A 13,195-nucleotide genomic window follows, 5' to 3' on the forward strand; every position below is an offset into this window, starting at 1 on the left:
GGCTATTTGTCTAAAAATGCAGATACCACACCTCAAATACCTGTCCAAGTTCAGGTAGCCTCAGCTTCACAGAGCTGTGCACTCATTTGTTACAACTGAACTAAAGGGTACAACTTTATATGCTATTCACCTGACAATTGATGTGAGGAGCAGGAGAGAGGTTTCAGACTATGTGTGCATCATAAACATTAGGCGTTATGCAAGGAACTGGTGATGGCAACCACTGTCATGTGTTGTATTTATCAGCAGAACACTCTTACGTATGCAGCAACTCCATTATTTTTTAATAACTTAAGTCAAGGGCATTTAATGTTGGCTTTGTACCTGCTAATGACAGTAACATTGTGCTGGCAATGTTAAATTGACAATTTGCAAAATAATGGAAAGGGAAGACCACTCGGTCCCCCCGAACGTATGGATGGGTGCCCCGATCCCCCCGGGAAACCATTTTGGGTGGGGGCGTGTTTCGGCTGGTATGCCCAAAGCGGCGTAGCCGGAGCACGCTCTTCCCGCCCAGAAGGGGTTGTCCTAGACACCCGCCCGGAAGACCGCGCCCAGGTGGGCGTACCCGAGGAGGGCCCCCGCCCTCCCGCAGACGGATAAATAGAGCGGGAATCCAATGAAGGATCCTCTTGTTCCAGTGCTCGGAAGGCTGCACCACTCGTTGATCATGAGCCCTCGACGGAACAAGCAGCAATTTTGAGAACTTGTAATCTTTGTTGTTTCTCTTTCAGTGTCAGGCGTGTGGAGGATCTAGGACCTTGTCGATCAAATCGGACGGAGTAACCGAAGGCATGAATGGCAAAAAAGCGGGAAAGAGCTCCGAGATGGAGAAAATGCTACGCACCTTAGTGAACCGAATAGCGGTTATGGACCGAAAACTGGGTAAAGTGGATTCGATCGGTCGGGGCTTAGCAGAGGTTAAGAAACATATAGCAGCCCAGAACAACCTCGCGGGGCGGCCTAAGAAAGTGAAAGGACCGGCCTTGCCGGGCTTCGCCCCAGAGGGTAGGAGGAAGCGTAGTAAGAAGAGGGCGGGTTCCGGGGAGGCCCCAGTCCCGGAGGTGCCCCCAGCTGGCCCAGTAGCGCCGGTAGACAGCCCGGTACCAGGTCCGGATGTGGGTTTACCAATCTCCGTTGTGATAACCCCGGTTGAGGATGATCAGATGCCCGCAGAACTGGCCCTTCAGTTAGCGGCAGTGTTACCCTGGCTAAAGAAGAAAACAGGGGGGGCAGTGGCTGCGGGGGATCCGGCCGAAGAAGCCAGAATGATAATTGAGCAGTTACGGCAGTCAAGGGAAGCCGGGACGGCGAATGTTCCTTATGTTCCCCCACAGGTGGCACCGGGAGTGACGGCGGATGGCCGAGAAAAGACAGCGGACACGGCAGTTGAACCCGGTAAGAACCCATTGCCAATGGTGGGGGAGAGTTCAGTGCCTTCGAGGCGGGAAAGGTTGGCCCAGCACATCCCGGCGGCCACGAAGGAAATGATATGGGGGGACAAATATATTAATATGTTTTCACTGCTGACCGACCATCGTGAGATAAAGTACGCAAAGACCCAGAAAGATTTATGGCACCCCAGCGTATGGCGGGCCAAGATGGCGGAATTTAGGGTCGACGAGACCATAGCGAATTGGGTGAAGGCCTTTTCTCTATTTACAGCAGTAATGGGGGAACGTAAACCTGAAGTGTTGCCCGATCTATCATGTTACCAGAACAGGATCATGGATTTTTATACAATGTACGGGGGAAATGAATGGAAGGGTTACGATGTTAACTTTCGAAAAGCTAAAGAGTTTGATGTGACTTTAACGTGGGATTGTCTCGACACGGTGTCATGGCACAAACAGCTCTTGCCTGGATCGGCGGGTACGTCCTCGCCAGGCGGGAGCGGGTCTGGGACAGTTCAACAAAGACCGGCACAGCCCTTTCGAGCAAGCGCCGGTGGGGAATCACAGCCCAAGACCAGCGGGAATGGGGGCAAGCGTGGGGTTTGTTGGGGTTTCAACAGAGGTAACTGTAACAGGCCCCAGGGAACATGTAGGTTCCGGCATGCTTGTGCGGGCTGTGGGAACTCCTCACACCCAGAAAGTAGCTGTAGGTCCAAGAACGGTAGTTTGGGAGGAAAGGGGGGATCCAAGCAGGATTGATGTGATGCTTGGGAAGCAATCATCTTCACCCATCGACATGATGGCTTTGACTCCCTGGCTGAACAAATACCCTGATCATGTATCCGCCGGGATTTTGAGGAATGGTTTCCTATATGGCTTCAACATCCCGGCGAGGAATTTTCGGGGGAGCCCCTCTTGTAAGAATCAGCTATCTGTTCAACACAACCCGGCAGTGGCAGCCAAGAAAATTACCAAAGAAGTCAGCTTGGGACGGGTAGCAGGACCTTTTCCATGCCCGCCAGTGGCGGATTTCATGTGTTCACCTCTAGGAGTGGTTCCGAAGAAAGACCTAGGGGAGTATAGACTCATTCACAATCTGTCGGCCCCGAGGGGGGCCTCGGTGAATGAAGCCATTGACCCGGAAGTCTGTTCAGTTCGATACGCCGTCGACCTACTGAATCACCTGGGCCCCGGTGCTCTGATGGCGAAATCAGACATCGAATCAGCGTTCAGGTTGCTCCCGGTACACCCGCGGGACCAGCGCTTGCTAGGATTTACGTTCCAGGGGAAGTATTACATGGATAAATGCATGCCCATGGGCTGCTCGATTTCTTGTGCTTACTTTGAAATGTTCAGCTGTTTTTTGGAATGGGCGTTCACCGAGGCCACTGGGCATAGACAGGTGATGCACTATTTAGACGACCTCCTGTTCTTAGGGCCGGCAGGCACTACGAAATGTGCACAAGCACTGCAGGACTTCTGCATTCTCATGCAGGAGTTGGGGTCCCATTGGCACCAGGTAAGACAGTGGGCCATCTACTTCACTGGAGTTTCTGGGAATTGAGCTCGATTCTGTGGAGGGATGGTTCCGTCTGCCAATGGAGAAGGTGGCCAAGTTCAGGGCTTCCTTAATACAATTCCTGGGTAAAGAGAAGGTGACCCTGCACCAGTTGCAACAAACAGTGGGACAGCTTAACTTTGCCTTGAGAGTAATACCGATGGCTCGCCCCTTCTCACGTTCCATTGCACAGGCTATGGCCGGCCTCAAGGAGGGACACCACCGCACGAGACTGTCGGCAGAGGTTCGCCAGGATATGCGCATTTGGTTGACATTTCTGGCGGACTTCAACAGTCGGGTGGCATGGAACAAACCCCCAGCATCGTCTGATGAACTGGGTTTATGGACCGAGTCAGCCGGGAGCGTGGGATTTGGCGCAATCTTTGGTAACCGATGGTCGGCGCAATTATGGCCGACGTGGTGGCACTCCAGTGGCCTAACAGGTAACATTGGGTTCTTGGAGCTATTTCCCATTTGGGTGGCTCTGTTTGCATGGCCAGAAGATTTTAGGGACCGCTCAGTAGTGTTTTGGTCTGACAACATGACAGTGGTCGAGTGCATTTATCAGCAGGCAGCACGCTGCAAGTGGATCTTGAGACTGTTGAAAGAGATTGTATTACGTTGCATGAGATTGAATGTACAGTTCAGGGCCACCTCCCTGAGCCTGCACCCCCCTGCCAGCTCAGCGAACCCCAGCCAGGCCGCCGACAACCTCACGAAGTGGATAAGCAACTGCGCGGACGAACTCGCCCCACTGAAGACCCCGCCTAGCAGACCCGGCAGCAAGAAGGCCCCATGGTTCACCGACGAACTCAAGAGCTCCAAGAAAAACTGCCGAGCCCTCGAGAAAGTCTGGAAAAGGGAACCGACACCGGACAACAGGACCTCCTTCAAACTGGCCACCCGGAAACACCACCAGCTGATCCGCGCCGCCAAGAAAACAGCTTTCAAGGACCGGTTGGACAACAACGCACACAACTGCAAGGAACTCTTCAACATCGTGAAAGAGCTCTCCAACCCCAGCGCAGGAAACAACGACATCACCCCATCGCAAGACCTCTGCAACTCCCTCGCCTCATACTTCCACAACAAGATCGCGGACATACACAACAGCTTCAACAACCAACCAACGCACACCATGACCGAACAACCACCCCCCACCACCACCCTCCACGCCTGGACCCCGATCAGCACCGAAGACACCATCCGCACGATGAACTCCATCCACTCCGGATCACCGACCGACCCCTGCCCTCACCACGTCTTCAACAAGGCCGACGCTGTCATCGCACCCCACTTGCGAGACATTATCAACACATCCTTCGACACCGCCATCTTCCCCGAGAGCTGGAAACACGCCGAACTCAGCGCTCTACTCAAGAAACCAACAGCAGACCCCACCGACCTCAAGAACTACCGCCCCATCTCGCTCCTCCCGTTTCCAGCCAAAGTCATCGAGAAGACCGTCAACAAGCAGATGGCCGCCTTCCTCGAGACGAACGGATCCCTCGACCCCTCACAGTCCGGCTTCCGAGCCAATCACAGCACCGATACCGCCCTCATCGCCGCCACCGATGACATCCGAGCCCTGATGGACAATGGAGAAACAGTGGCCCTCATCCTCCTAGACCTCTCCGCGGCATTCGACACGGTCTGCCACCGCACCCTAGTACGGCGCCTCAGCAACATCGGAATCCAGGACAAGGCGCTGGAATGGATCATCTCCTTCCTCGACGGAAGAACACAGAGAGTCCGCCTACCACCGTTCAAGTCGGAGGCCTCCGAAGTCACCTGCGGCGTCCCACAAGGATCATCGCTGAGCCCCACCCTCTTCAACGTCTACATGAGCCCCCTCGCGGCCATCGTACGCAAACACAACCTAAGCATAATCTCCTACGCCGACGACACCCAGCTGATCCTCTCCCTGACCAACGAGCCCGCCGCCGCCAGAGCCAACCTGCACGAAGGGATGAAAGAGGTGGCCGAGTGGATGACGACCAGCCGCCTGAAACTGAACTCGGACAAGACGGAGGTCCTCATCCTGGGCTCCTCGCCCTCCGCCTGGGACGACTCCTGGTGGCCTCCCGCCCTGGGCACCGCACCCAAACCGACAGACCACGCACGCAACCTGGGCTTCATCCTGGACTCCTCCCTCTCCATGACCAGGCAAGTCAACAACGTCTCCTCAGCGTGTTTCAACATCCTACGCATGCTACGGAAGATCTTCTGGTGGATCCCCACCGAGACCAGGAAGACCGTCACCCAGGCCCTCGTCACCAGCCGACTGGACTACGGCAACGCCCTCTACGCCGGCACCACCGCCAAGCTCCAGAAGAGACTCCAGCGGATCCAGAACGCCTCAGCCAGACTCATCCTCGACATCCCACGAACCAGCCACATCTCCGGACATCTGAGAGACCTTCACTGGCTCCCCGTCAACAAAAGAATCACCTTCCGCCTCCTCACCCACGCACACAAAGCCCTACACGACCAAGGCCCGAGCTACCTCAACAGACGACTCAACTTCCACGCTCCCAAACGCCACCTCCGATCAGCCAACCACGCCCTCGCCGCCGTCCCCCGCATCCGAAGAGCGACGACAGGAGGAAGGTCCTTCTCCTACCTGGCCGCCAAGACCTGGAACTCCCTCCCTCCCGACCTGCGCCTGACCCAAGACCACCTCTCCTTCAGGAAGAAGCTGAAGACCTGGCTGTTCGAGCAGTAGCGGCACCCCCTCCCCCCCCCAGCGCCTTGAGACCCTACGGGTATGTAGCGCGCTCTACAAGTGCCTTGATTGATTGAACATGTGCCGGGTGTACTGAATAATGCCGCTGATGCACTCTCTCGTTCACACATGCAGGCTTTCAGGGGCTATCTACCTACAGCGGATCTAGTGGCGGCATCGTTCCCCGAAGCACTATGGCTGATCGGTGCCCCGGATTACAGGACCTCGTGGCAGCCAGCTTAGCGCCCAGGACGAGGAAAGCCTATGAGGGAGCGTTTCGTTCATACTGCGCCTTTTTAGGGCCGGCAGGGAGACATAGCTGGGGGCAGGAGGAATCCTTCCTAGGGTTCTTAGTGGCGCTTCATAAAGAAGGCCGATCAGCCGCAACAGACATAGGGCGGCCATATCATTCATGGCACAGCTCCACGGCATACGGGACCCGACGGGTTCCTTCTTAGTCAGGAAGGCGCTCCGCGGTTGGCAACGCCTGGAGGGTCGCAGACAAGATACAAGGCACCCGATTGGTTTAGAGAAATTGTCTCTGCTACTAGCAAAACTGGATGAGACATGCTCCTCCCCTTCCGAGGTAGTTCTGTTCCGAGCGGCTTTCGCATTGGCATTCCATGGGGCCATACGGGTAAGTGAACTCGTGGCGAGGAACAAGAAGGATATGGAGGGAGGCCTATGCAGGGATCACGTTCAAATTCGGGGTGATTCTATGCTAATCTCGATAGCCAGGTCCAAGACAGACCAGGAAGCTTTTGGGAGTAGTGTTGTTGTGCAGCGCGCTCGAGGGAGCCCCAGTTGCCCGATAAGGTATTTAGAGGACTACCTGGCACAGAGGCCGGCGACATGGGGAGGGAGCCTGCTTAGACACAAGGATGGCACCCCGTTGACGAAATTTCAGTTTCAGAGGGTGCTGGCACTTACAATCGCAGCGGCGGGCATGAACCCGTGCGATTTTGGGACCCACTCATTCAGAATAGGGGCCGCTACTGAGGCTACGGCTCGGGGTCTGGGTGCGGAAGAAGTGAAACAGTTAGGCCGTTGGTCCTCGAACTGTTTCAAGAGGTATGTGCGACTGCACATGTTGTAAAAGACTGATGAAATGCACTCACGCTTGTTGTCTTTTGTTTGGATTACAGTTTCGCAAGCCTGTGACGCGGGGCGGAATTGGGGATCAACCTATCACCAGATGACCAGCGGTCAGGGATCACCGACTGGAGAACAAGTGGTATGGGTCGTGGGCCACTCATACGTGAGGCGCGCCGGGAACGTATTCATGGCAGGTGATGCGACTCACGCATCTGGGGAATACGGGTTCAGAGTGACCTTCCATGGAAAGGGAGACCTCTGTTTTGACCAATTTCAATCGTTTGTGGAGGGTCTCTTAGGGCGGCAAAGGTCACCGCCATCTGTAATCATAGTGCACTTGGGGGGCAATGACTTGGTAAGACTGGGAAGACGGGTGTTAGTGGAACACATATTGTCGGCAGTCAGCTGGTTGGCTAGGAGGCTCCCGGGGTGCACAATTGCCTGGTCCCACATGATCCCCAGGAGAGTTTGGCGGGGGGGTTTCTCTGTAACAGCGTTGAACCACTCGGTAAAGAGGGTCAACAATAAAATTGGGAAATTGTTTCGTTCCGCGCATTTGCAAAGCATTCTCAATGGGTGTATTCGGGGTGATCATTATTACTTGAATGATGGGGTTCACCTGTCCAGGGCGGGGAATGATTTACTCATAGGAGACTTCATAGCATGGATAAGGGGATTGAGGAGGCATGACCTTTAGGAGGTGTGGGGGGGCCGGATAGTCGGTCAACTATCCGGCCTGTGGCGGTAAGGTCATGATCGGTGAGCAGTGATTTCAAGGTCCCTAGGGGGGGGCGCCACCCAGTATGGATGGGAGCGCCGGGGGGAAGGCGGCCATTGGCCCCTCCCACAGGGAGGAGGCACCCACTACGGATGGGTCGCCTAGGGGGAGATGGCCATAGGCCCCTCCCAGGGGGGAGACGGCTATATGCCCCTCCTACGAATTTCCCGTGGGCCGGATATCCGCGACGGCGGAAGAGAGTGTGGGGAAGGGGGGGAGTCCACGCTGTCCTTCTTACAGATACCTCACACGGGAACTCGGACGACCTCTAAGATGGCGTCGAGTGAAAAGGGGCCCCCACGACAAGGGAAGTTACAGTTGGCAACGAGGGTAAAGTCCTCTGCGCATGCGCCACTCACACCGTGATGGCGGGAATTTGGTAGTAGGGATCTGACACCGGTTAAGACCTTGCCGTTGGCCCTTAATGCTAGGATGTACAATTTTATTTTAGAATGTGATGCATTTTCAGGATGCTAGACTCGGCTAGGAAACCTTTGTATTAGAGATCTGTTAAGGTTAGCCAAAGAACATGTCTTCATCAAAATGTAATGAAAGTAAAATTGTACATAATTTATGAAACGTTTCAATTTAAAGTTTTAAATTTTGTTTCATATTTTTATAAATACGGCCGGGGGGGTAACTCCCCCCCGCCTTCCAAAAGCTCAAACTTGTGTCTGTCTCCTCCCATGGGGAATCGGTGTTGGGAGGGGGTGGGGGGCATCCCGGCCATATGGAAAGGGAAGACCACTCGGTCCCCCCGAATGTATGGATGGGTGCCCCGATCCCCCCGGGAAACCATTTTGGGCGGGGGGCGTGTTTCGGCTGGTATGCCCAAAGCGGCGTAGCCGGAGCACGCCCTTCCCGCCCAGAAGGGGTTGTCCTAGACACCCGCCCGGAAGACCGCGCCCAGGTGGGCGTACCCGAGGAGGGCCCCCGCCCTCCCGCAGATGGATAAATAGAGCGGGAATCCAATGAAGCGTCCTCTTGTTCCAGTGCTCGGAAGGCTGCACCACTCGTTGCTCGTGAGCCCTCGACGGAACAAGCAGCAATTTTGACCCACCCACCAGCCCCTTTTGCAATGTTTGTTTGAATAAAGTAATTGTTGGTGATATTCGAATGTATTAAAGAGATGCAGTCCCATTTTTTCAGCATTGATATATGCCTTTGATTGAATAGATGTGTGTAGGCCTTTTTTCCCTTGTAGAAATGTGAAGGAGTGTATCAAATAAGAAAATTGTCTTGTGCTTTAGGACTTTTTTCCCTTTGTAGAAAATGGAAAGTTGATGAATTGTCAAGCTGTGGCAGATTAGGCGTATTTTCTTTCCTTAGTAGGTAAACAACTGTCGTATTTATTTTGGTCGGGCGGTAAGGTCATGATCGGTGAGCAGTGATTTCAAGGTCCCTAGGGGGGGCGCCACCCAGTATGGATGGGAGCGCCCGGGGGGAGGCGGCCATTGGCCCTCCCACAGGGAGGCGGCACCCACTACGGATGGGTCGCCTAGGGGGAGACGGCCATAGGCCCCTCCCAGGGGGGAGACGGCTATATGCCCCTCCTACGAATTTCCTGGGGGCCGGATATCCGCGACGGCGGAAGAGAGTGTGGGGAAGGGGGGGAGTCCACGCTGTCCTTCTTACAGATACCTCACACGGGAACTCGGACGACCTCTAAGATGGCGTCGAGCGAAAGGGGGCCCCCACGACAAGGGAAGTTACAGTTGGCAACCAGGGTAAAGTCCTCTGTGCATGCGCCACTCACACCGTGATGGCGGGAATTTGGTAGTAGGGATCTGACACCGGTTAAGACCTTGCCGTTGGCCCTTAATGCTAGGATGTACAATTTTATTTTAGAATGTGATGCATTTTCAGGATGCTAGACTCGGCTAGGAAACCTTTGTATTAGAGATCTGTTAAGGTTAGCCAAAGAACATGTCTTCATCAAAATGTAATGAAAGTAAAATTGTACATAATTTATGAAACGTTTTAATTTAAAGTTTTAAATTTTGTTTCATATTTTAATAAATACGGCCGGGGGGGTAACTCCCCCCCGCCTTCCAAAAGCTCAAACTTGTGTCTGTCTCCTCCCATGGGGAATCGGTGTTGGGAGGGGGTGGCGAGCATCCCGGCCATATGGCCATGTACTGCAATGCTTGTAGACATTTCAGAAATTTTTTGAAACCCGGAAATAATAGGAATCTCTAGATAGTGAATGGTGTATCCCATCCTGGCTTCATACAGAAAATTAAGTAAGAGTTTGCTCTGTCATTTGGTTCAGATTTGGGTAGTGGTTGGATTTACCATTCTGATGGTTCATGTTTTTAGATAACATTTCCTGCTCTGATTTACTACTATAGCTTCTTGTAATAATAACACCTATGTTCCACATCTTATTTTTATAATGCTTGCTTCACTCTGACTGCCAGCACATCTATGCATGGCACCCATGCCCATATTCACTGTGCCTGTGGTTCTTCGAGTGCTGATGTTCCTGCGTTGTACAGTTGAGTCTTGCTTTCTATACAAGGCACCAGTGGTCATGTTTACTGTACCTGAGCTTCTTCGAATACTGATGTTCCTGAATTGTAAAGTTGTGTCTTTCTTTCTATACAAGGCCCCTGTAGCCATGTTTACTGTACCTGTGCTTCTTCGAATACTGATGTTCCTGTGTTTGAAGGTTGTGTCTTACTTAGACCCATTACACTTGCCATGTTCACTGGTATTTACAGTCTCACTCCTGCTTAGAGGTGGGAGTATGAGAAATTTCCCATGTTTGGTCCTTCTATTCGTGGAGGAGGTGGAGTGCTTAATGTGGCGATAGCCTTTTGTTTTAAGAAGACATTGGCTCTTCACTATAGTGCCATAGAAGTAAGCCCATTTTGAATATGGAATCAAGACCAATCTGTCACTCTTGTTCCATTGCATGCCTTTATCTGTACTGACATCAGCATTTAGAAGTTGTACTTGAGTAGTGCCTAATTGCTTTAAAAATCTTCCAGTTTTCTCCTCAGAGCCATAGGGCATTTGGATATTTTTGTACTACTCGAGTCCTGTGAAGTTAAGTCCACCATTCACCAATTGTTTAGTCTACAGTTGAATCAATCGTCTACTCTACATTACTTGTCCAGTATTTGCAAACTCGAAATTTTAACTATAACTACTGGTTCTGTCTTAAGGGCTTACACCCTAAGGTTTTCTGATGTCTGTACAGCTTCCCCATATTGATGCTTTTATTGAATCTACATTTGTGTGGAGATTCCTTGGTGACCTGAGTTTACTATCACAGCAAACAGATTTTTCTGGAAGGGGTCAACCTTACGTGAAAGTGGTAGTGGTAATCGTGAATACATACTCTGTAACTAGCATATAGGCTAGTCCCATGTATTGTATAGATCCAATTTTCAATTAGAATTCAGAATTCCTATTAGAGTCCATAAATCATCAAATTTCTGTATAGTGATTAAATTCATCTTGGTGTTCTTTGATGATCTCAAAAGTCTAATTATAATGTTTGACAAAGTATTACAAATAGTTGCCATTCAACACATGTTTCAAACCATATGGTGTGTATGCCTGGGCGTTTTCAAGGTTGTTGCTTTTCAGTAGAACCCACAAGGCAAGAATTAGGTTACCATACAATTTGATAGAATGAAATAAAATAAAAATATTGGCTACAAGTAACTTAGTAAATAAACATTCTGGACATTTATTGTATCCAACATATAATTCGTTCAAAAAAATATGCAATGACAAATGTTGAATATCTATTGGAAAGTATTATCTGTCTTATCAAATTCTATCCAAATTCATGTCTTGTGGGTTCTACTGAAATGTACAGATAGTCTTGAAAAAGCCCCAGGAGTATGCGCCACATGGAGGAAAATGCGTGTTGACAGGCAACTTTATGTAATATTTTGTCAAACATTATAATTAGAATTATGGGATCATCAAGGAATACAATATTAATAAATCACTGTACAAGAACATGATGACTTATGGACTATATAATAAGTTACAGATCCTGAATGTACTGTGGATTGAAGGGGTATAATCCACTCCCAGGTAAACCCATTTTAAACCTAAATCTGAGCCCTGTCTAAACTGGCACAGTTCCCCAGATAAATACCCCATCTCTCCTAGTGAAGGACCGGGTTTTAGAACCCAGCGGCGTCAGGGAAAACTCCCGATGCCTTCGAGTTCCCTTGTCTTGGCAAACAGAGACACGGGATACTTCTTGATGACGTCAAAGACCAATGTTTATTGGCTGCAACCAGGAACAGAGGTCTACGAAGCACACACAGGTGGTTCGCTAGAGACTGCATAAAATCAATGAGCGGAGCATGGTCTTTTATGCCAAATATCAAGCCTCAGGCAACATTCCAAATTAACATTTGGTTCATACAAACTGATCAATAGAAATGTGACAATTCAAAAGTAGCGTATGACGACAATCCCACTTTCCGTTGTCCAGCCCACCAGAAATGACCAAGCACATTCCAATATTCTTGTTCACTCAGGCCGGACAAACCCATCATAAACCCTCAACCTGCAGGTACCAAATCAAAGCGATCCACTAAAGGGATACCAAAAACAAACTAAGGACTAGGAGACGCTCCACTCATACTTAACTGAAATGTCGATGGCGTCACCAGAAGACCCGTCAATCGTCTCGCTCTAAAAATCGTCTAAGGTTCCAAGACAAGGCGACAGTCATGGCAGCAGTCCTTCGTAGCCGTCGAAAAGCGGGGACCCTCGCAGCAAAGACTTTTGGACCACGCCGACATACAGGGGTCGATAAAGTGGTCGGCCTTCCTCTAGAATTTTCACACGAAGCTCTCCACAATCTTCGGGCTTGGACCGGTACCGCTGAAGTCACCCCAGGTTGGGCGCCAACTGAAGGACCGGGTTTTAGAACCCAGCGGCATCAGGGAAAACTTTCTTTGGATACAGAGTGACGCCTGATACCTCCCGCTACCAGAGAACTTTCGAGATTAATACAGATTGTTCCTTCCTGAGCGTTTCCTTGACCAATTTGCAAGTTGAAATTATCCAAGAGGAAAGTTTGCTTTACTCACTCCCTCCTCGATACTATAACAGATCGTCGATTTGTGACGACGTTGAAATTCTCTAAAATCCTGCGAGGCGGGACGATTCAATAGCAACAAAATTTTCTAATTGCGTGTGCCCTCGAGGCTACAGAGGGAGTTACAATATTAACTTACCTTCGTCCTGATGATGGTCTTAGAGAGTTACCCATAAAGACCGAAACGTCGACTCCCAACCTTATCCAAAGAAAATTGTCTACTTCCTTTTGGATAGGCGTTCGACAGGCGTTACAGTGATTTTTGATTTATTGTCTGATTTTCATCCTGTATCCCTGCTCTACATATTTTTTTGTATTGTATTTTCCCTTTATGATTGAATTTCGATAAAATCCATTATTTGCCTATACACATGCTCATTGGTCTTTGTCTTAAATTGTATTGTTTCAATGTCAAGTTTTGTTTTGTTTAGTTAGTCCTAAGTATATACCTGTTCATTTAATTGTTAAGAATTAAATTCACTAAGGATAATTAAGTTACCTGCCTACCACTTACAAATCATTAATTCACTCTTATCAACAAACTCCTTTGGAGGCTACATTACCCATT

This window comes from Lissotriton vulgaris, chromosome 8, assembly GCF_964263255.1.
Source record: "Lissotriton vulgaris chromosome 8, aLisVul1.2, whole genome shotgun sequence".
Lineage (NCBI taxonomy): Eukaryota > Metazoa > Chordata > Amphibia > Caudata > Salamandridae > Lissotriton > Lissotriton vulgaris.